The following is a 21,000-nucleotide window of genomic DNA, read 5'->3' on the forward strand; positions in this document are numbered from 1 at the left end:
AACAAACCGCCTGGGCAAATTAAGGTACACACACAACGGAATATCACTGCAGGCCCTCAAAAGAATTAGATCTATATGAGGTGATGTAACGACATCCAAAGTAGTTGGAAAAATAAGGTACAGAACACCAGAGGGATAGGAGAAAGTCTTGTTTTTCATTCCACAGCCTATTACATGAATTTTCTACTAGCTTAACCCAGTATGGCCATTCCCTCCCTCCGCCCCGCCCCAAAAAAGAAAAAAGAATTTGTACAGAGCTACTGCAGATGCCACCTGACCCACTGCTGAGGGGTTCGGTGGTCCTAGAAGGCTTTCTAGAAGAGTTGCCTCCAAAGCTGAATTCCTAAGGATGTCAGGTGGAGTTGCCCAATAAAAGGTGAAGACCTAGGAGAGGTGAAGCCCGACGAAGCAGATGGGGCAGGGCAAGCAAAGGCAGTGTTGTGGGGCGCACCAAGGGCAGGGCAGAGTTAAGGCTGGAGAGGTGGGCCACCTTCAGCCGTGCAGGGTCTTTGCTACCCTGGGAAGGCGTTCATCCTGAGGGCAATATGGGTTTTAAGGGGAAGAGTAACAGGATTAGATTTGAAGTGTAGAATGCTTGGTCCAGCAAAATGCCTTAGGTATCAGACCTGAAGCACAGGGAGGCATGAGCAGTGAAGGAGAGGGGCAGGGTTTAAGAAATAAGACCATAGGGAGCACTTTAGATCCTGCCCCCTGGCATATGTTGTCAGTTTTAGCTCAGATAAACTCTTATAAAAACATAAAGCCATACTAGCAAAACTTGAGGAGCTGTCTTGTTGGGGGCTAAGGGGTGGCGAGGGACACTTCCAGGGTGACTCTCAGGTTTCTATCGCAAAGGACTGGAGGAACAGACCTCAGTAGTTGAGGAAGACAGTACCTCAGTTCTCCCTGGAGAATGGTGTAGGGCATGAAGCAGGAACCAGACCCCATAATCCAGGCCCTGAGGAATTTTCTGAAGGTTTCTTTTTCTGGAAATCCCCCAAAAGATCAGTCGGCTGGGGAGGGTGCTAAGAGGTCTTTAACTACGGGGGGCAGGGGGGGGGGATGTTTAAAATGGTTACTGTGCCCTGGCTGGTGTGGCTTGGTGGGTTGAGTGCCAGCCTGTGAACCAAAGGGCACCGGATCGATTCACTGTCGGGGCACATGCCTGGGTTGCAGGCCGGGTCCCCAGTGGGGGGTGAACAAGAGGCAACCAATCAATGTTTCTATCCCTCTCTTTCTCCCTCCCTTCTCTCTCTGAAAATAATAAAAACTTTAAACAAAATAAAATGGTTAATGTGCCACACACTGACAGTGACTGATGCCACTCCATTCAGGTCCCCCTTCCCTCTAGCCATCTGTAACTAGGAGTGGTCACGGGGTGTAATCTCTGGCCAATAAAATATAAACTGAAATCTGCTGAGTGGGATTTTTAGAAAGGTTATAGTTCCTGATAAAAACAAATTCATGTAAAAATAAATTTTGTCCTTTGCCCTTCGCACTTTCCCTTACCATCTGGAGCATGAACACGAGGCCCTGAGATACCATCTGACCGACGGTGAGATGATGAGTTGTTGCACTAGTTATCTGTCCTTACACAACAGATTACTGCAAAACTGAGTGGCTTCAAACAGCAACATTGTCTCAGTGTCCGCAGCTGTGATGCAGCTGTAGCTGCAGTCTCCTGAGTGCTCGACCAGCGGGAGTCCACGTCTAAGCTGACTCACTGCACTGTCAGCACGCCCCGGTCCCACGTCGGCCGGCTCTCCACAGAGCTGCCTCGCAGCGTGGCCTGGCTCCTCCTAGAAGGGGTGATCTAAGAACCAGAAAGCACACGCACGGCAGAAGCCATCCCATCACTTCCGCTGAATTCTAGTAGGAGCTAGTCGCTCAGTGCAGCCACTCAATGACAGGGAACTAATTACACAGGAGCAAGAGTGTCGAGAAACAGGACCACTGAGAGCCATCTCAGAGCCCGCCTACCCCAGGGCTGCGCAAGGAATTATGATCAATCCACCAAGAATGAGAAGAAAGCTAAGTCCCTGGGTCCCCAACAGCGTGGTTGCATAAGCTACCCCCGTCATGGCCTGCACCCCTGAATTCCTTATAATGTGAAAGGAGGAAAATAGCTCAAAACAAGATACTGCTCCTCACCCACCAGGATAACATTAAAAAGACTATTAACATCAAACATTAGTGAATGGGGGAATAAAACGGTGTGATCACTTTGAAAAAATGTCTAGGAAAGCTAAACGTGCATATATCCTATGACCCAGGTTGTCCAATCTTAGGTATTTATCCAAGAGAAATGAAAACTTATGTCCACAGAAAGACTGTGCAAAAATATTTGTAACAGCTTTATTTATAATAGACCCAAATTGGGGGAAATCACACACAAATGTCTATCAAACAGAAAAATAAGCAAATTGTGGTATATTCATTTAATGGAACACTGATCAGATTTTAAAAGGAACAAATTACTGATACTCACAACCATATGGATGAATCTCAAAGACACACTTAGTAAAGAAGGTCTTACACAGAAGCACACATACCGTACAACTTCACTTCATTCAGTTCCAGGACAAAACTATGCCCCAGCAGAAATTAGAGCAGCGTTTGCCTCCTGAAGGGGGGGGGGGGTGTAAAATGAATGGGTGTGAAGGAATTTCTGAGCTGGTGGTTGTAGTCTGCCTCTCAATAGGGTTGTGTTCCACAGGGTTTCACGTGCCTGAACATATCGAATAATGCACTTGAGATTTTGGTGTTTTACTGACTTTAAATTTTACCTCAACAAGAGTCTTAAGCAGATATCTCAAGTACATAGGGTAAAATGTACTAATGCCTGCACATCAAAAAATAAAAATAAAAAAGACTACACAGTAGGTAACTAAAGCGAGTATATAGTAAAATGTCAATGGAACATCCTAGGTGGTTGGCATACAAGTGATCACTGTATAATTCAAGTATTTTGTATTCTTGAAAATCTTCATGAGTAACAGAAAATAAAACCTAGATATTTAAGCCACTGCTCATTAGGTGTTTAGTGATTTGCTGTCAGACATATCCCTTACTTGCAAAGATAATGAAGCAAGGGTTTTCTACAAAGTGGATAAAACTGGCCCTAGCATTTATTCATTCATACAATCACTAGGTACCTACTATGTGCTAGATCTTGTGCTCTTGATGGGGATATGCTCTTGTGAGCAAAACAACAAAGTCCCTGCTGTTGTGAATCTTATAATCTAGCAGAGAAGATTCACAAACACATACTATAATACATATAAATTTATTACTACTGTGCTCACAATTGTGAAGGAACAATACTGATGCTCTCAGGCCACTGTCAAGGGGACCTGACCTGTGGTGGGGTTGGGTTGGGGCAATCAGGGAAGACTTCCTGGAGGCAAAGTGCAAGATGGATAGTTAATAAGGTGAAGAGGAATGGCAAATTTTCAGAGAGCACATCATGGACAAATTAACTGAGGTCAAAGGCAGTGAAAGGAGGATATTGTGGCTGAAGCACTGGAAGAGAAAGAAGGAATCCAACATACTGAGGACGGGTGCTTGGAGAAACCATTTTTCACTGGCTTTTTTTTTTCCCTATCCTAACCCAAGGACATTTTCTCACTGCTTTTAAAGAAAAAGGTAAAGAAACACTGATGCAAGAGAGGCACTCATCGGTCACCTCCTGGATGCACCCAGACAGGGAAATGGACCTGCCACCTACACATGTGCTCTGACCAGGGATTGAACCCACGACCTTTTGGGTAAGGGATGATGCTCCAACAACTGAGCCACACCCGCCAGGGCCCCACCAACTTTTGAAGCTATTCCTAACGTTGCTCAGGACCCTTCCTGCTTGCAGCTACAGTGGCTGCAGTGGCCCCCATTTCACAAAGAGCAACGAGCCCAGGCGGGAGCTTCTTACAGGTATTATATACCTGATAAACCAAAATGGCTATTCAAAGCCATTGTTTCACATTTTAATTAAGTTTACTGGGGCAATATTGGTTAACAAGGTCACACAGGTTTCCAGTGCAGATTTCGACGATACATCATCTGTGTACTGCACGTGTGCCCGCTCTTTAGTCCCCTCTATAATCAGGACCAGGCCACCCCCGGGAGACAGGGGTGGGGTTTTGGGGGGTGAGATGTAGCAGCCTCCATCCCCACTCCTTCGCTTTGATGCTCAAACCAAGGTTTCCGTCAAGGCGCCTTTTACAGCTCTGCTTTCTTTCTGGGAAACGGAGAGTGGTTTCTAAATGTATTCAAAAATATGTCCTAAGAGCCCAAGAGCCTTTGAGGAGGCCGCTCCTCTCCTGGAACACTCTCCACCGAGTCTCTGCATGGCCGACTCCTAGGCAATCTTTTACACACACGCACACACATGCATCACACGTGCTCTCGGGCTGCTCCACATCGCTCTGATGAAGCAGCCCCATCCCTCAGATGTACCCTGTAGTTTGGGCCTCTGAGGCACCTTTCAGCTCCATGTTCTGCCAGGGTCTGGGGAATTACCAGGTTAAACCATATGGAATTGCCTTTTTGTAGGTCAAAATGTAAATGTTACATTGTTAAGAAAAACAACAGCTTTATTCAACCAAAATATGCACTATTAGTATTAACTGCTTCCCCTAAATGATAAATTTGCCCAAATAGTAAATTATACCATATTTATAAAATTCACTACCATTAAAATATATTTAAATCCTTCAATTACTGCTTCTCAACTGGGAATGTTGTTTCTTAGTTACAAATTACAAAACGGGTGGTAATCCGTTGAAAAGGCCAGGTGAGAATGACGGATGTGCGTAATCTCTGCCCAGTCCGGCTAACCTCCGCATGGTGGGCTGTGACGTCCGTGGTGGAGCGCTGTCACGGGACAGTGGAGGTCCACACCTGCTGACCAGTGCGCTGATTTTAGCAGTCCATCGCCCTAACCTCTCGGCCGCCTCGTCCTGCCCAGGGCAGTGATTTTAGAGCGATCTGTACACATGATTCCAACTTCTGGTCAACACTACTGTTAGCTTTACAACAGTAGAAGCAGTTTGGGTTAAAAGCAGTGATGAAACACCCTTTTTACATACCACTGACAGTTACCACCAGACCCTCTTTTGGTCAAATGATAGTTTTAACACATTTGGGAACTTCATCAGCATCCAACCATTGTCCAGGTCGCCTTCCATTTTACTTTGTGTCACAGCTTATGACCACTCTCATAAGGTCTCTGCTCTTTTAAATCTTAAGGGATGGGTGTATCTCCAACCATGCAGTTTATGATCATCCATCAACTGGTGTTACCCACTTGTCCATATGTTTCACCTTTCCTATTGCAGCCAGGTGTCGAGAAATTGTTGTAGCAGAAACTCCTAAGTCTGCTGCAAGGCCTCGAATTGCTGTTTTGGGGTTAGCTTCCACTCTGGCTCTCAACTGCTCTTCATTTAAAACAGACTTGGGTCTCCCTCGAGGCTCATTTTTCAGACTCAGATCCCCAGAACGAAATTTTTCAAACCACCACCGGATAGTTCTTTCACTAACAGAGCCTTCTCCAAAGACAGAAATGATGTTTCTACTTGCTGTGGCTGCACTATGTCCTAGTTTAAACTCGTATAAAAAAAGTATTCGCAAATCTTTCAAAGACATGGTATTGTTCGCTTCTGTAGAGAAAACAAACAATAAAAACTCAATCAAATCATCAAAGAAAACTGAAGAGCGTAGTATCATTATGAACAGTAAACCACACAACATGAGACAGCCCTGACAGCCACTTCACCATCCAGGCTGAGTCTCAGCGGGTCCAGTGTCGCAATCTCATCTGGAGACCAGTGTCCGGGTCACTGCACTCTGCTGTCACCGGTTTCTACCAGGTGGATGTCACTTTCAAGTCTTGGTTTTCCAACAGATATGCAATAGCCAGTAATTTTATAACCATCTACCATAGAAGACATGCTTTTGAACTCAAATGTGACCTGTGCTTCAAAATCCAGGAAGTCAATGCCTACCAATTTTTCAGTACTATCAAATTTAGATCTCAGATCAATGTGCTGCTTGAAGAAAATTCTCCCGTAATGGGCTGATAAATACTTGTTTCTTATGTTCTCTGAGAGAGATTTTGTAGGTCTTCCTCTTCCCTGTCTCAGGATCTGAATGACTGCTACTCCATGACCTCTTTATCTTCTTTCCCCCTTCTATTTCTCCGCTCTCGGCTTCATACTTAATTTTGGTGCAGATGAATAAAAATAATATATTTTAGGGATGTGAAATAACTGTTTCCTAAGTTTGCAACCCTCTCCACCCTCCCCCTTGCAGTCTTGTATTCTAAATGGCACTAGAGTCCACTGTCTGGTGTATTGTTTAAAACACAACCACAGCCCTTGCTGGTGTGGCTCAGTGGATTGAGTGCGGGCCTGCAAAACAAAGGGTTGCTGGTTTGATTCCCAGCCAGGGCACGTGACCCCCCCCCCAGTAGAGGGCGCTCGAGAGACAACCACACGCTGATGTTTCTCTCCCTCTTCCTCCCTTCCCCTCTCTCTAAAAATAAATAAATAAAATCTTAAAAAAAAAAAAAAAGCACACAACCATAACACATGTTTCCTAAACCCACCAAAGGCTTTTAAAAAAAAGGTGTGGAGAGATTCAGCAGAATTCACTTCTGAACAATGTCTGGGCGAATCGTGAGCAGTAGGGGAAGGTTTCCTTTTCCGCAGCTTCAACCCCAGTCCCTGGTAAGTACATGTCCCTCCACGTCCACTCTCCTGCCTCTTTCCTCCCTCTGCTTCCAAGACGGTGAAATACCCTTGCTTCAGTTCTAAACTAAGCTACTTCAAATAAGTCAGTAATTAATCCTCTACTACAACAGCAGAACGAATCGGACCTCAACCATAATATATTGTTACCAAAACCCAAAAATATACATATTACAAATATAAATGTTAGGAAAGGAATAGCTTTATTTTAGTCCCTAATATACTGAAAGCAATTTACCCTGTCGTTCCCAAATGGAACAGAACTTGGGGAGAAAGGTTTCCCATAGATTTATTAGATTTAATTTATGCAAGAAGCCAACTCTTCCACCTCGAGCAAACAGGCCAGTTAAGATACAACCAAAAAACAAAATTCGTTTTAATACAGAGCTAAATCCCAAAGTAAAAGAATTTCCCAAATGTATAAAGGCCAAAGATGTACTTTAATAATTTTAATATTATAACCTCACCAGCAAAAAAAATAACTCACAAAAATTAATTTTTAATCTATACAATAAAAACCATAAAAAAAGGTGGTAAACTTTCAATTACCTGCAAAAGGTGATGATTTCTCTGAATTTTTTATTTGTAGATACTTTCTATTAATAAATAAATAACCGCAACAACAAGACTTACACGCAACAGGAACCTGGAAGAGAAAAAAAAAAGAGAAAAAAAGTATTACATTTTACCATTTTATTCAACTTCTCACATTGAACGCCGGCCTGTGAACCAACCAAAGGGTCACAGGTTCAATTCCCAGTCAGGGCACAGGCCTGGGCTCCAAGCCGGGTCGCCGGTAAAGAACGCACGGGAGACAACCACACATTGTTTCTCTCCCTCTCTGTCTCCCTCTCTCCCCTTCTCTCTAAAAATATCCTTTTAAAAAAAAAGAAAGAAAATAATTCTGGTTCCGGTTCCGGCGCGGAGCCAGCGCTGGCTGCAGGCTCCCCCGACAAGGTCTGGCCGCTCCCCGCAGACCCCGGAACAGGACGCGTCTCCGCCGCGGTGGCTCGCCCCGCCCCCACCAGCCCCGCCCAAGTCTTTCCCCTGCAGAGGCGGGGCGGTGCCGCGAGCGCCCTCCCGACCGCCGCTCCGAAGCGGTTCTGCCCAGGCGGTGTTCCCTGTCCTCTTCGGGCCCCGACTGGGCAGAACGTCTCGCCGAAGCCTAGACGCCTGCGGTCGTAAAGCCACCGACGGCCGGAGGACTTCGGTTCAGAAGGCACACGCTCATTCCAGACCCGACACGCAGCAGGGAACTGCAAGTTCCCCTTTCAGAAAGCGACAGCGCTACGCTGCATTTAGAGAAGCGCCTGGGAAAAGGGGGCCTGAATGGGAACGCAGCGTTCATCCTGTTCCACCAAAAATTTAGGCCACGTTAATTATCTGGGCGTGAAAATTATTAAAAACCATCCTCACATCACCGATTTTATTTAAGAGGAAAACGCCATCACACTGCGGCCCCTTTTGTCACCTGCGGGCGCGGCGGGGACAGTCACCCTCCGCGCACCCTCGGCCGCCCCGACCGGACGACGCGGCCTCTCCACAGCCAACCGCCGCGGCAACGGCCGCCCGCCCACCGGCCCGCAGCCCACCTGTTGGTCGCATTCGGGACACGATTTGGTAGCCATCTTCACTTTCTTGGCCCGACTTGCGGACATGCTCCCCTACTGCCACGGCCGCGGCGGCGGCGGCGGCGGCGGCTCGGGCTCCTCCCCCTCCCTGCAACTCAGCGGCCCGGCCTCCGCCGCCCGGTCCCGCAGCCCAGACTGAGGCGCTGCCGGGTGCGCGCGCCGCGTGCGCGAGGCCGCGCGGAGCCTGCGTGAGAGGGGGCGTGGCGCGGTGTGGCGTGGCGTGCGCCGGCTCCGTGGGACGTCAGGCCGCGCTCCTACCCACCCCACGCGGCCGTTGAGTGCGTGGAAATTCTCAGGAGAGCAGCCGGGCGGACCCTCCCACGAGAAATGGCCACGCCTTCTGGCTGTTGGGAGGTTTGTGTCGGGGCGTGGCTCCAGGCTGGACGGGCGTGGGAGTCGACCAATGAGAACACAGAATGTTGATAGCTGCGGGGCACGCCTCCCCCGGGAAGCTGGAGGACGCGAGCGCGAGAGCGAGTGGAAGGTAAAGAGCACAGGACCGGTGCCGGCGTTTACTTAACTTCATTAACTGTTAGCAAGTCTAATCATTGAGCACCTGTAGTAGACACCTAGTTAACGTCATGTACCCAGCGTCGGGGATTGAAAATTCATCTTTAATAAATACTTGCGGAAGGCCCACTGTCAGGCGAATTTGACATGCAGCAGCATCTGTCCTTCAAAAAACGCAGTCTAGACATTTAGGCCAGTGTTACTTACTGTCCGCAATGAATGACCTGTGTTTTTCAGCCCATCAGTCAGTGATCTTACTAAATTAAGACAAAAATAAATTACTCTTAAAATGAAGTGAAAAAACATATACCAAAGCAAGTTCATTTTTTAACTCATTTTTTAACTCATTTTTTAAAATATGAAATAAGACTGACCTCAAATTACATTTCAATAAACAATAAGAACAAACAGAGAGAAAAAATAATTTAAGAAACTATACACTTTGCTCAGAGAAAATTTGCCAATCAGCGTTTATGACAGAGAGTGGCTATTACACTGGCAACTTGTTCTTTTGTAACTAAAACACAGTTATGAGTGACATTTCTATTCTGCATATTAAATACCTCTGAGCACACTTTGAATGAATACAATGTATATAAATATTTAAAGCTTTCATTGTGGCAAATGAGATTGTCCCTTCCATTGGTCGTTTATCTAAACTAGGTTGGACTGATAAATGCGTTACTTGTAGAGGAAAATGTATGTCTAAACTATTACTAAGTTCTCACTCTCAATAAAAGAACATCCATACCTATAGAAAAGTTTTATATGAGTTTATTAGAGCCAGGTTTTTGAGGATATGCCCAAAAGTAAGATCTCAATGGATTGAGAAAATGTTCCAGAAAAGTACAGGTTTTTTCTTTAAGATTTTATTTATTTTTAGAGAGAGGGGAAGGGAGGGAGAAAGAGGGGAGAGAAACATCATGTGTGGTTGCCTCTCGTGTGCCCCCTACTGGGGACCTGGCCTGCAACCCAGGCCTGTGCCCTGACTGGGAATCGAACCAGTGACCCTTTGGTTCACAGGCCCGCACTCAATCCACTGAGCCACACCAGCCAAGGCTGGAAAATTAGGTTTGCATTTTGAATCAAAAAAGAAAACGTAAGGAAGGTACATGGACATTCATGGTGGTGCGTTAAGGAGGCAGGAGTAAGCCGAGCAGGGAAGTCTCTAGCGCTGGATCAAAAGCAAAATGGAGAAACATGTTTCTTTGACATTGGTGGTACAGGATAGGTAATAACTCACATTTACAGCACCTAGCGACAGTCTGAAGGGAACAAGATGACAATGAGGAGTTATGTGGCCTCCTGTTCCCAGGGGCTTGTGCCCTGGTGCCTGTGTTTGTGTTTTCAAGGGGTCTGGAAAAGAAACCTACTCTGACATGTCAAAGGGGTGTCATCCTAGGTGCAGGAGAACAATGGACAGGGCTGGCTTAAGGTAAAGACTGACCCTTGCTAAGGAAGCTGTAGGCCTGGGTCTTGACTCCCCGACCTGTGACCTGCCCAGTTAGGAATTTACGATCAGGCCATCTTGTGGGGTTACTGTCAGTCACTGAGTTTGTTGGACGTGCCATGGGTGAGAACTCTGGGTGATGATGATGTTCTTCACTATTGTAGTGAGTCAAGCAGTCCACTCCACACTCAGGGAGCAGGGAGCTAAGGCCCACACCTCTTGAAGAGAGGCGTATTGAAGAACTGGTGGACAGCTTCAAACGCCACCACACTGGCCAAGGCAGGAGGCCTCAGTTCCTCACCACATGGGCCTCTGTCCACAGGGCCGCTTGGGTGGCCAGCCTCGTGACCCGGCAGCTGGCCTTCCACAGAGCAGGCGACCTGAGAGAGACCAGGAAAGAATGCGCAATGTCCTTTACGGCCTAACCTCAGAAGCCCACTCATTCCTGCAGCATTGGTCACAGAGGTCAGCTTTATTCGGGGTGGGAAGGGACTAAATCAGGGCATGTATCCCAGGAAGCCGGGGTAACTGGAGGTCATCCTCAGTGCTGGCCACCACAAGTACCCAAAGGAAGCAACAATTAATTCTGCCAGGGCACGCTGGGGAGGGCTTCCCAAGGAAAGAACCAGGACAGGTCTCAGAGGAGCGCACTTCCCACTGGCTTTGATGCTGTTGCTAAGGTTGCTCAGGACCCTGCCTGTGTGCAGCTGCAGTGGCGGCAGGTACCCCAGTCTCACGGGAGCCCAGGCGGGAGCCTCTTTAATAACAGGCACTGTGTACTTGATGAACAGCATGGCTATTCAAAGCCACTTTTTGACCTCCCTGTAATTAGGACATGAGCTTCCTCAGGGAGGCAGGACTGAGATGTAGCAGCTCCGCCTCTCCTCCCATCACGTCAACTTTCAGAACACCAAGTCTCCACCAGGAGCCCTTTAAAACTTTTGGTTTTTGGTGGAGGAAGAGCAGTGGGAAGCTCAGCAGGTCCTTAAATTAACAAATTTACCATTTCGCTCAGATAACAAAAAATAGCTCCTGAGTTCTACAGTGGATGTCTTTGTTCATTCTTTTTTATTTTTTTCTCCCAAAGCTTTGGAATCATCAAAAGGAAGAGCCTGCTCTGGCTGGTGTGGCTCAGTGGCTTGAGCTGCCAGCCTGCAAACCAAAAAGTCTCAGGTTCAATTCCCAGTCGGGTTGCAGGCCAGGTCCCCAGTAGGGGGTGTGCAAGAGGCAACCACACATGGATGTTTCTCTCCCTCTCTTCCTCCCTTCCCCTCTCTCTAAAAATAAATAAACAACATCTTAGGAGAAAAAGAAGAAGAAGAAGACCTTCAGAGCCCTGGAGTGAGCACCGGGTCCCTGGCGGAACATTTACAAAGGCCAGGGCTTGGGTTCTGCCCCACCCCCACCCCAGCAGTGATTGGCCGGTGGAGTCTCAGTGCCAGGTAGACCTCCTGAGACACAACCTACCCTCCAAAGTTCTCCTGCGGGATCAGGCTGAAGCTCCACAGGACGTGCCTGAGACACACCTTCTCCAGCTTCCTCCTCTTCTCTGCCCTGTCTCTCCCACTCTAGTTCCCGTCTGCCCCGGAAGTGCTTCCTTAAGAACTCTCTCACACGGACTTTTTCTCTGAGCCCATACTTCTCAGGGACCCAACTAGGAGCCGGCACCTGGGGCCACAGCACCTGTCAGGTGGCTGTCTCCTGCAGAACAGCTCCTGCTCCGTCAGCCCTATGGATGGCAGTGGCTTCCTACTGTCATAGGCCAGTGTGCTTCCCTGGATCCCTCCCCACTGCTTTGCAAGTAGCCCTTTCATTAAATGGTCCCCCGACACCCCTTTGGAGTGTGTCTCCTGCCAGAACCCTGAATCATCAATATTCCCATTACAGGAGTTTTCAAAGTTTCTGTCTTCTATGTAACTCACAGGACCGCAGTGGTTTGGAATGAAACACAAGTTTAACGCCAGGAAACGGACCACCCGCTGCCCCATCCGGTCAGCGCAGCTCTGGGGCTGCGGGAACAACACGCCAAAGGAGGGACGATATGGAAAGTCTGATTTTCAGGATCTTCCTCATCTGAAGGCAGAGGCCAGGGCCTCCTCCCTCTGAGCAGCCCTCACAAGGCCTTCCAGCTGGAAGCAGCCCGTAAACAACTTGCGAAAAGAGACACCTGGCGCTAGATGGCAGCCGCGGCACGCTGGCGCCCTTGCTCACAGAAGCCATTGTGGTCCCAGCCCAACGTCCCTCGGTTCAGATTTCGTAGCCCAGCAGAGCCAGCTCCCCTGCCAGGTCCCCATCCTCAACTCAGGGGCTTCCCACACCTCCAACACAGAAGTCACTTGCCGTCGCCCAGCGTGTGGGGCCCGGGCCTCCCCGCCCCGCCAGGGCCCGTGGAACATTCCTCTTTGTGTCTCCATCTCTGGCCAGTCCGAGTGCATCTGTTGCTGGACACCCAGGCAGCCGGAGGGTCTGGGTCTCGGGGGAGGAGGCTGTGGAGCAAGGGCATCCAACCTTTTAGCGTCTCTGGGCCACACTGGAAGAAGGAGAGTTGTCTTGGGCCACACATTAAATACACAAACACTAACGAAAACTGATGAGCAAGAAAAAGGTCCGTGCATAATTTTCGTGATGTCCGCCACCACAGAGAAGCAAAAACGTCCACATGTTATCACCCTAATTATGCAGCAGCTCTTCTGATAATCTTTAAAAATCGTCAAGCAGGTCCCAAGTTTGTGATCACTGATATAGAATATATACATATATAAGTAATAAAACCTAGTAATAACACTAAGTAATGTTTTAAGTAAATTTACAGTTCTGAGTTGGGCTGCATTCATAGCCATCCCGGGCCATGTGCGGGCCTCGGGCTGGAGGAGAGTCTTGGGAGGAACCCTCCTGGTGCAGGAAATACCGGTGTGTTTGGCTGCCCCCCCAACCCCACCCCCACCCCCCCCACCCCCGCCCTCGCTAAGTGGCTGACCTCCACAGTTCCTTTCACTGGCGTTCCCACCGCCTTTGGATTTAGCGAATGAGTGGCATGCGTTCAAATCATTGTATTAATAAAAGCACTTTTAGTTGCAAGCAGTCACAGCCCTGTGAAAATGAGCTTAAGCCAAATAAAAAGATGGGAGACTTGTGTAGTCAGTAGCTTTAAGAGCTGTACATAGTGTGTGAGTTCAGACACAGTTGTATCCACACGAGCTTTCGGCATGGCTGGAGCCAGGTGCTGGCAAAAAATGATGAGGAACGCATTTGTCCCCACCCACCTCCTCCCTCCTCTGCTGAGCGCAGAGTCCCAAGTGCTGAAAACTGAATAAACCCTCATACTGCACAGAAGGTTGCTGCTGAGACGGTGCTCTCTCCTTACATCCGTATCCAACAAGCACATGTATGCTTCATAGTCCTGGGAGTCTTTCTTCGAGACTCCCAGCCTCGACCTGGGTGCAAAGTCACCCCTAGACCGGTACAGGGAAGGAGGCCCGGCAGAGGACAGGGCCCATGTGGCTGGGTTAAGTGCCTGTTGCTAGAGAGGAGCACAGGTCAGGATGAGAATGAGGGAGGTTTGCTCCCCAAGAAAAATAACCAGGGTCCTGTCACCTGAAGAAGGGACACAGGACAAGCCAAGTCAGCAGCAGGCACTTTCCCTTCCGTGCACTTGTTTACAACTCATTCAGCACAGCTTGAGATTCTGCCTGAAAGACTTCCCGCTCTGGGGGGGGCGGAGGCTGTGCCATGACACCCTGTTGTCTGTCCCCCCGCCCCCACCCGCTGGACTCAGGCTGGAGTGGAGGTTGCTTTCTGAAAACCCCCCTCAGAGCCCCGGCCGCGTAGTTGGGTTGGTTAGGGCATCGTCCTCATCTGCAAAGGTTGCAGGTTCAATCCCCGACCAGGGAGATATGAGAATCGACCAATCAATGCACCAATAAGTAGAACAACAAATTGATGTTTCTCTCTTCTTTTTCTCTCTGAAATCAGTCAATAAATAAAAAGAATGTAGCCCTGGCTGGTGTGACTCAGTGGATGGAGAGCCAGCCTGAGAACCAAAGGTCACCCATTTGATTCCCGGTCAGGGCACGTGCCTGGGCCGCAGGCCAGATCCCCAGTTGTGGGTGCACTAGAGGCAACCGACTGAAGTATCTCCGACACATGGACTGTTTCCCTCCCTCTCTTTCTCTCTCCCTTCCCCTCTTTCTAAAACTAAAAATAAAAAACTAAAAAAAAAGATTAAAAAAAAAAAGAGTCTGTTGAAAGCCCCGATCATCCTGACCTGAATCAGCAGCCCGGCTCCCGGCCGAGTGCGTGCCAGTTCCTAGAACAGGTGGGTGCCCTGACCTGGTCAAGCACGTGAAGTAATTTCCTGTACCTGGTGGCATTCATACGCTTGTCCCCATGACTATCCCCCGCCCTTTCCCCCATATAATTCTTTGGTCCTTGCCAAGCGGCATGGAGATCCATTTCATCTTGCACTTGCCCGAGACATGCCTGGTACGCAAGCTTCCCTTAATGAGCCCTGCCAACGCCCAACTGGAGCAGCCGCCTGTCTCTGCCTACGGAGGTGGACTTCACTCTCAGGGCTTGTACCCCCGGGCTGCGTGTGCTAACACTGCCCAGATAAAAGTCTGGTTTGTCCAGCCTCTCCGCCCTCCCTCCGCAGACTGCTGACATCCTGTTCCATTTCTTCAAAGCCCAGATCTTTTCAAGATTACAGGGTAACCAGGGCCTATCTTTCCACCGGAGCAGTGATAGTGACCCCGTGTGCCCCAAGAATGTTTAAAACATGTAGTCGTTGACTACTAGACAGGGGTATTGACCTCTTTTCCCGTAGATTGTCAGATTAAAAAATGACAACAGCCAATACAACAATAGCCGTTTGGTGTGAATGAATCAAAATTATATATTTTTTTGTGAAATCAGCAAAAATATATTTTTTGATGCGCTGCAGAATTTTAGTAATTAGTGTATGTGTGCCATGAAAAAGGTTGGCACTTGCTGCTCTAGAAGATAATCTTCAAAGACACAAGGTTTTGGTGTCCCAGCAGCCTAGGACAGTGACTGGGACATAGGAGGTGCTGGGTAACCCTGTGCTCACTCATTCCTTTGCCACCGCTCTGTTAGACCCTGGGGGTGGTAAGTGCAGCCCCACAGGCCCCACCTGGCTTCTGCCCCAGTGAGGGAGGCAGGCAGGTCCCAGGATGTCACCAGCCACAGTCCAACCGCACAGCTTCTCCCAAGAACAGAGGGCTCGGGGAAGCCTGGGGGAGAAACGGCTGAGTCAGAGGGCCCAGGAAAGTCTCCCTGAGGTCGTGATGCTGGCCGGACTTCAAAACCATGAGGAGGCAGAAGCAAGGTGGAGGAGGAGGGGAGGAGGAGGAGGAAGAGGACAGGGAGGAAGGAGAGGGGAAGGAGGAAGATGGGGGGGAAGGGGAAGGAGAGGAAGAACAGAAGGAGGAGGGAAAGAAGGGGGAGGGGAAGGAGGAGGAGGGGGAGGGGAAGGAGACGGAGGGGGTGGGGGAGGGGCAGCCCTCAGGAACACTCTGGAAAGCAAGAAGTGGCAACAGCCTGGTGTATTCTGGGGGGACCTGCTGGCTTCAACCCTCCGAAGAGCAGTCACCATAGAGGAACTAGGTCTTTTCGCCAAGCCAATGCCTTTCTTCAAAAGAAAGAAGAAAAGGGGTGGTGTCAAAAGTAGACTTTTGGGGACAAAACATGAGCATACAGGGACAGGGAGTAGCTCTGGGGACTGTGAGCACTTGGCAGGGCGGCTGCCACATAGTAGGCCCTCAATAAACGTGCGAATGCCTGGGTGAAAATCACTGCAATCCACAGGTTTTTCTTAAAACAGAGAAGAAAGCCAGCCAGGGACCTGGCTCATTGAGAAGCCAAGCAGACTCCCGGAGGCCCACAGAGGAGAGAAAGGGCGAAAGGCATGACTTTAAAGTGGGAAGATTTACGTTGCCCCGTCTGTGCAGAATGTGATGTGCCTGGCTCTGCCACTGTTCCTGAGAAAGGGGTAGGGGGAGGCCTCGGAGGAATGTGTGGCCGAGAATTCAGCACTTGGGGAGGTTTGAAAAGAAGACCTGGACACAAGCCTGTCTTGTTTTCCAGGTTTGGTTAATGACCACGTCTGAGACCTGGGATTCACAGAGGCAGCGCTATCCCTGGGATGGTTTCCGACGTATCCCGCAGGAAGCCCCACCAGGGCCCTGTGCTCCCCTCTCATTGCCCCTGAGCCCCAGGGGGGCGTGGCTGCAAAGAGGGGAGATATAAAATGTTCATCTATAAATCAGCGTGTTGCGCCACTAACTGGCAGTGAATCCTGAATCACAGCGTCCCGTTCTAGGACAAGGCTGTGAATCACATCTCCCAATGAATGGGTGGTCCCTTCGTGGCATCCAGCAGCGGTGACCTTCAGCCCAGGGATCCTCAAGGGGAACTCCCCACCCCCCAACACACACCTGGAAAAGCTCTCTCATTCCACATGACAATGGATGAGCTGCTGAGCCTAGGAACTGGGTCCCTCCAAGTGTGCCCCGGGCTGAGCACAGCAGCCCTGTGTTCAACCCTCTCTGCAGAGCAGTTCCAGTCGAATAGGACAGGGGCTTATCCGGACCCTGTGGCACACCAGTCACTGTGTTTTGTGCACCTGTACCCGAGTTTATGTCACAACCACCTTACGGGAAGGGATGAGGAAGCTGAGGCCCAAAGAGGTTTGGTAACTCACCCAGGGCCATACAGCCCTTAACTAGTAAAGAGAATGTCAGAACCAAGGTCACATGGCTCTGAACCACGCTGCCTCACAAGAGGGGCACCTCGGAAGCCAGGCTGGGCGATCCCTCGTCACAGCGGCGCTCTGTGAACCTGGCCTGACGCCCTCCTCCTTCCCTCTTCCTTCTAGAGGTTCCGAGGACGCTGCTAACCTTGACGAGCCCATCAGCACATCACTGTCCCCTGACCTCAGTGATTGGCCCAGGGCTGGGCCTGTGACCCAGAGCCAGTGAGTCACACAGAGGCTTTTTCTGCGGCTTCGGCGACAAAGAGGTCCTCTGTCCTCTCCTGGTTTTGGTGATGGGAGGAGGTGAAGGGAGACCACTGAGGGGAGTCACAAACAGAGACAGCAGAACAAAGACAGGGACCCGCGGCACAGGACTCCGGGGCGCCTGCCACACAGCACACCAGGCCCCTGGGTGCAGGACAGGGTGCACTGCCATGTGGGACTGGAGCCCTGAATCCAGCGGACCCCGAAGTGCCAAATAGCCCCACGCTGGTGGGTGCCCTGAGCCAAGGTATCTCTTTTAAAAGCCCACATGAGTAGGATTTTCTGCAACTTGAATCATAATGCATCCTGACAAAAAAACAATCTCAATAAACCTGTGAAAGCAGAGCCAAAACGTCCCTTAGCCAGCAGCGCTGGGACAGAACAGGGGGCTTGCTGACCAAAGCAGAAGCCCTGACCCACGGCCCTGCCGCACAAAAGTGCCGGGAAAGGGCCACGTTTCTACCATTCTCAACACTTCTCACCCTGACCGGCATGGCTCAGTGGGTTGGGCATCGTCCTGTAAAGTGAAAGGTTGCAGGTTTGATTCCCGGCCTGTCAGGGCACACACCTGGGTTGCGGGTTTGGTCCTGAGTTGGGGTGCATACTGATCGATGTGTGTGTGTGTCTCTCTCTCTCTGCCTTCCTTCCCCTCTCTCTAAAAATAAGTAAATACAATCCTTCAAAATTCTCAGCAGTTTTCGAGTTGTATGTGTTGGTACCTCCTGATGGAGGACAAGAGCCGCGTGGTCAGCCGCCGAATGGCCATTAGGGGATTCACTCTGGTAATGACATTCGACTCTGGTTAAGGCGGAAGGGACTTTAAATACTCCCTCAGCAGGGAAGAGGGGCACAGGCGGAGCCAGAGGTAAGGGGCAAAGTCATCCAGGCAGCAAAAAATCGCGGGGAGACCTGGGGACTCAGAGGGCTTTCGCCTGATCTCTGTGTTAATCTTTCACAAAGGAGCATGCTCGCACATTATTCCTATAAGGAAAAATCAACTTCAAAACAGGGGTCCATGACAAGCCACGTGATAAGTGCATTGTCTTGGAGGAGTGTCAGCGTCCTTCCCTGAAAGAGCAGTGGGGTCCCTCCGCTGAGGCATGCGTGACCCGCTGAAAGTGCATGTCTGTCGTGTGTCGGCTTCTTTGGGGGGGAACTCGGAAATGGGGCAGCTGGCTTCCTGGGAGCCAGCTCTCCCGCCCAGGGCCACAGGGACAAACTCACTTCCTGAGCTCGCGCGGCTCTTTTTCCCTCCCCAACGGCTCTGTCAAGGCACAGCAGTGGCGTGGTGTCTCAACGCCCCTGAGTCCTCCTCTCCCCGTAAAAGCAGACAGACAGACCCAGGCAGAGCAACTAGATGGTAAAACCAGAAACTATGGATGATGTTTATAACAAGGCCAGAGGGAAAGACGAACCCCCAAAACTCCACAGCAGGAGAGCATGAAGACAAGCACCAGGACCATGGTCAGGTCTGTGGGGCGGCCACACTAGTGCAGGAGAAAGCAGAGGGCGGAGTCCGGGCGTCTGATGGGCCGGTCGAGTGGGAGGACAGAGTGGGCTGATTTGAGCGAAGCCGTGGCAGGGGTCTCGTCCGCTCCAGCACCAGAGAGAACAGGGTCTCTGATGAGACTGGAAGGGGCGGGAGCCGTCTAGGTGCCACGGGCTCAAGGCTCATCGACCAACCGCAAACCTGACGGACAGTATTAGAGAGAGGGGACAGGAAGGAGAAAGAGAGGGAGAGAAACATCAGTGTGTGGTTGCCTCTCTCAAGCCCCCAACTGGCGACCCGGCCCACAACCCAGGCGTGAGCCCTGCCCAGGAATCAAACTGGTGACCTTTCCATTTGCGGGCTGGCACTCAATCCACTGAGCCACACCAGCCAGGGCTAAACTGGTATTTCAAAACTAGCTAAAAGACATTTCAAAAGATTACAAGACAGCCAAGATGAACATAAATTAGAACTAGGAAAACATGGCAATTAAATGACAAATGGGCAGAAAAAATTAGGAACAAATTAAAATTATTTCAGAAGCGAAATGAAACCAGAGAGAAAACAAGAGTGAATATATACTACACGTATTTCCTTATGAGAAGTGGAAGGCTAAAAAAAGTTTTAAAATAAAAAATAAAGAAAGAAGAAAGAAAACAGATTGCTACCATGTTGAGGTGTTACATGTCGTCCCCACGGAAACCTCGAAGGAAACAGCTACATGAGGTGCAGCTTGGTGGCTGTGGCTAATGATACCGTACCCTCGAGAGTCGCTGTCGATAGAGTATAAACCAATATAAATGAGAAGGGACTCACACCGCGTCCCTGCGAACAGTTAACAAAACACAAAGGACAGCAAAAACAGGGGAAATGAGGGACTAACGAACTTCTACGACCTACAGAAAACAAGGATGACAGTAGGAAGTCCCTTCCTATCAGAAATTCACTTCGATATGAATGGGTTAAATTCCCCATTCGGAAGACAGAGACGGCAGAACGCGCATCTTCTCTGTACCACTGAATGGCTTTAAAAAAACGGGATTGGCCATATGCTGTTGTGATGTCATAAAAAACCCTGCTTGGTCTTTGTCCCCAATTCCTGACACAGAGGCCATAAAACCCTTGGAATTTCCGGAATGACGGGAGCGTCTTTCATTTCTAACCCTGTCTGAGTTTATGCTCCCAAGAGCCCACACCCCAAGCCAGGCCTACACTTGACCTTGTTGGTGCCACAGTTCTTGGCCCTGCACCCTCCACCATCCCCCACAGCCTGTCCTCCGGGCAGCAGCACTTTAAATGTAAATATGATCACGTCATTCCCCTACTTTAAGCCTTCCAGAGGCTTCTAGGTCTTTTAGGATGAAGACCAAAAAAATTCTTACCTTCAGCACCTGGCCTGCGTGTCCTAACCTGGCTCACTTCTGACCCCGCCCTGTCCATCTGCCCCCATGTCACATCACAGGACAGCCTTCTTGGAATGCCTCAGACCTCCAGGCCTTCGGGGGTCCCTGGCCTAGGAGGCTGCCTGCCTCATAGGGAGGCACAGATGGAGTGGGGGTGCAAGACAGGCAATAGGGAACCGGTCCTGTAGGAGGAGGTGGGAGGGAGCAGGATCGGGAGGGGAGAGAAAAACCAAGATGTGGGCCTGCCAGAGACTGGCCCGCCTTCTGGGAAGCCCTGGGCCAGACAATGCCCTATCGGTGTCCAGAGCCTTCCTCAGCCACTGAGCAGAGTCAGTCACAGAGACGATGACCTCAGGCATGGTGGCTCTGTGCAGGTGAGCCTGCTCCAATGACACTGCTGGGGGTGGGGGCAGCTGCCGACTGCACCTCCTCAGCTGGAGACAAGTTCCCCTTGACAGGTGAGCAGCACACCTGCCCTGATGGCACTGCTGTCCCATATTGCCCTGCCAGGCCTTGGGGCAGCTCGTGGGCCACTTCCTAAGGGACACCTCCGCTCAGACCTCTGGGTCCTACCTAATCTGCCAAAAAAAACTTCCTCCTTTTTCTCCCAGCGGCTATTAGTTTGTAATTACACTTTTGCATATGTGATTATGTAAGGCATCATATCGTCCCTAAGAAACTGGACGTTGTGTTTGGGGACCGTTTGCGTGACTCACCGCAGGCCCAGAGCTTAGCCCC

At 49.9% G+C, this 21,000-nt stretch overlaps 1 long non-coding RNA gene across 1 annotated transcript; it reads right to left on the reverse strand.

Annotated features, from left to right (window-relative positions):
* Positions 1 to 2,328: 2,328 nt before the first annotated feature.
* On the reverse strand, positions 2,329 to 8,651 carry LOC123478798 (uncharacterized). The gene is made up of 3 exons (XR_008425810.2): positions 8,339 to 8,651; positions 7,296 to 7,392; positions 2,329 to 5,657 (listed from the first exon to the last, which is right to left on the reverse strand). It is a non-coding gene; the product is annotated as an uncharacterized lncRNA (long non-coding RNA).
* Positions 8,652 to 21,000: the final 12,349 nt, after the last annotated feature.

Source organism: Desmodus rotundus, chromosome 12 (genome assembly GCF_022682495.2).
Source record: "Desmodus rotundus isolate HL8 chromosome 12, HLdesRot8A.1, whole genome shotgun sequence".
NCBI classification, from domain to species: Eukaryota; Metazoa; Chordata; class Mammalia; order Chiroptera; family Phyllostomidae; genus Desmodus; species Desmodus rotundus.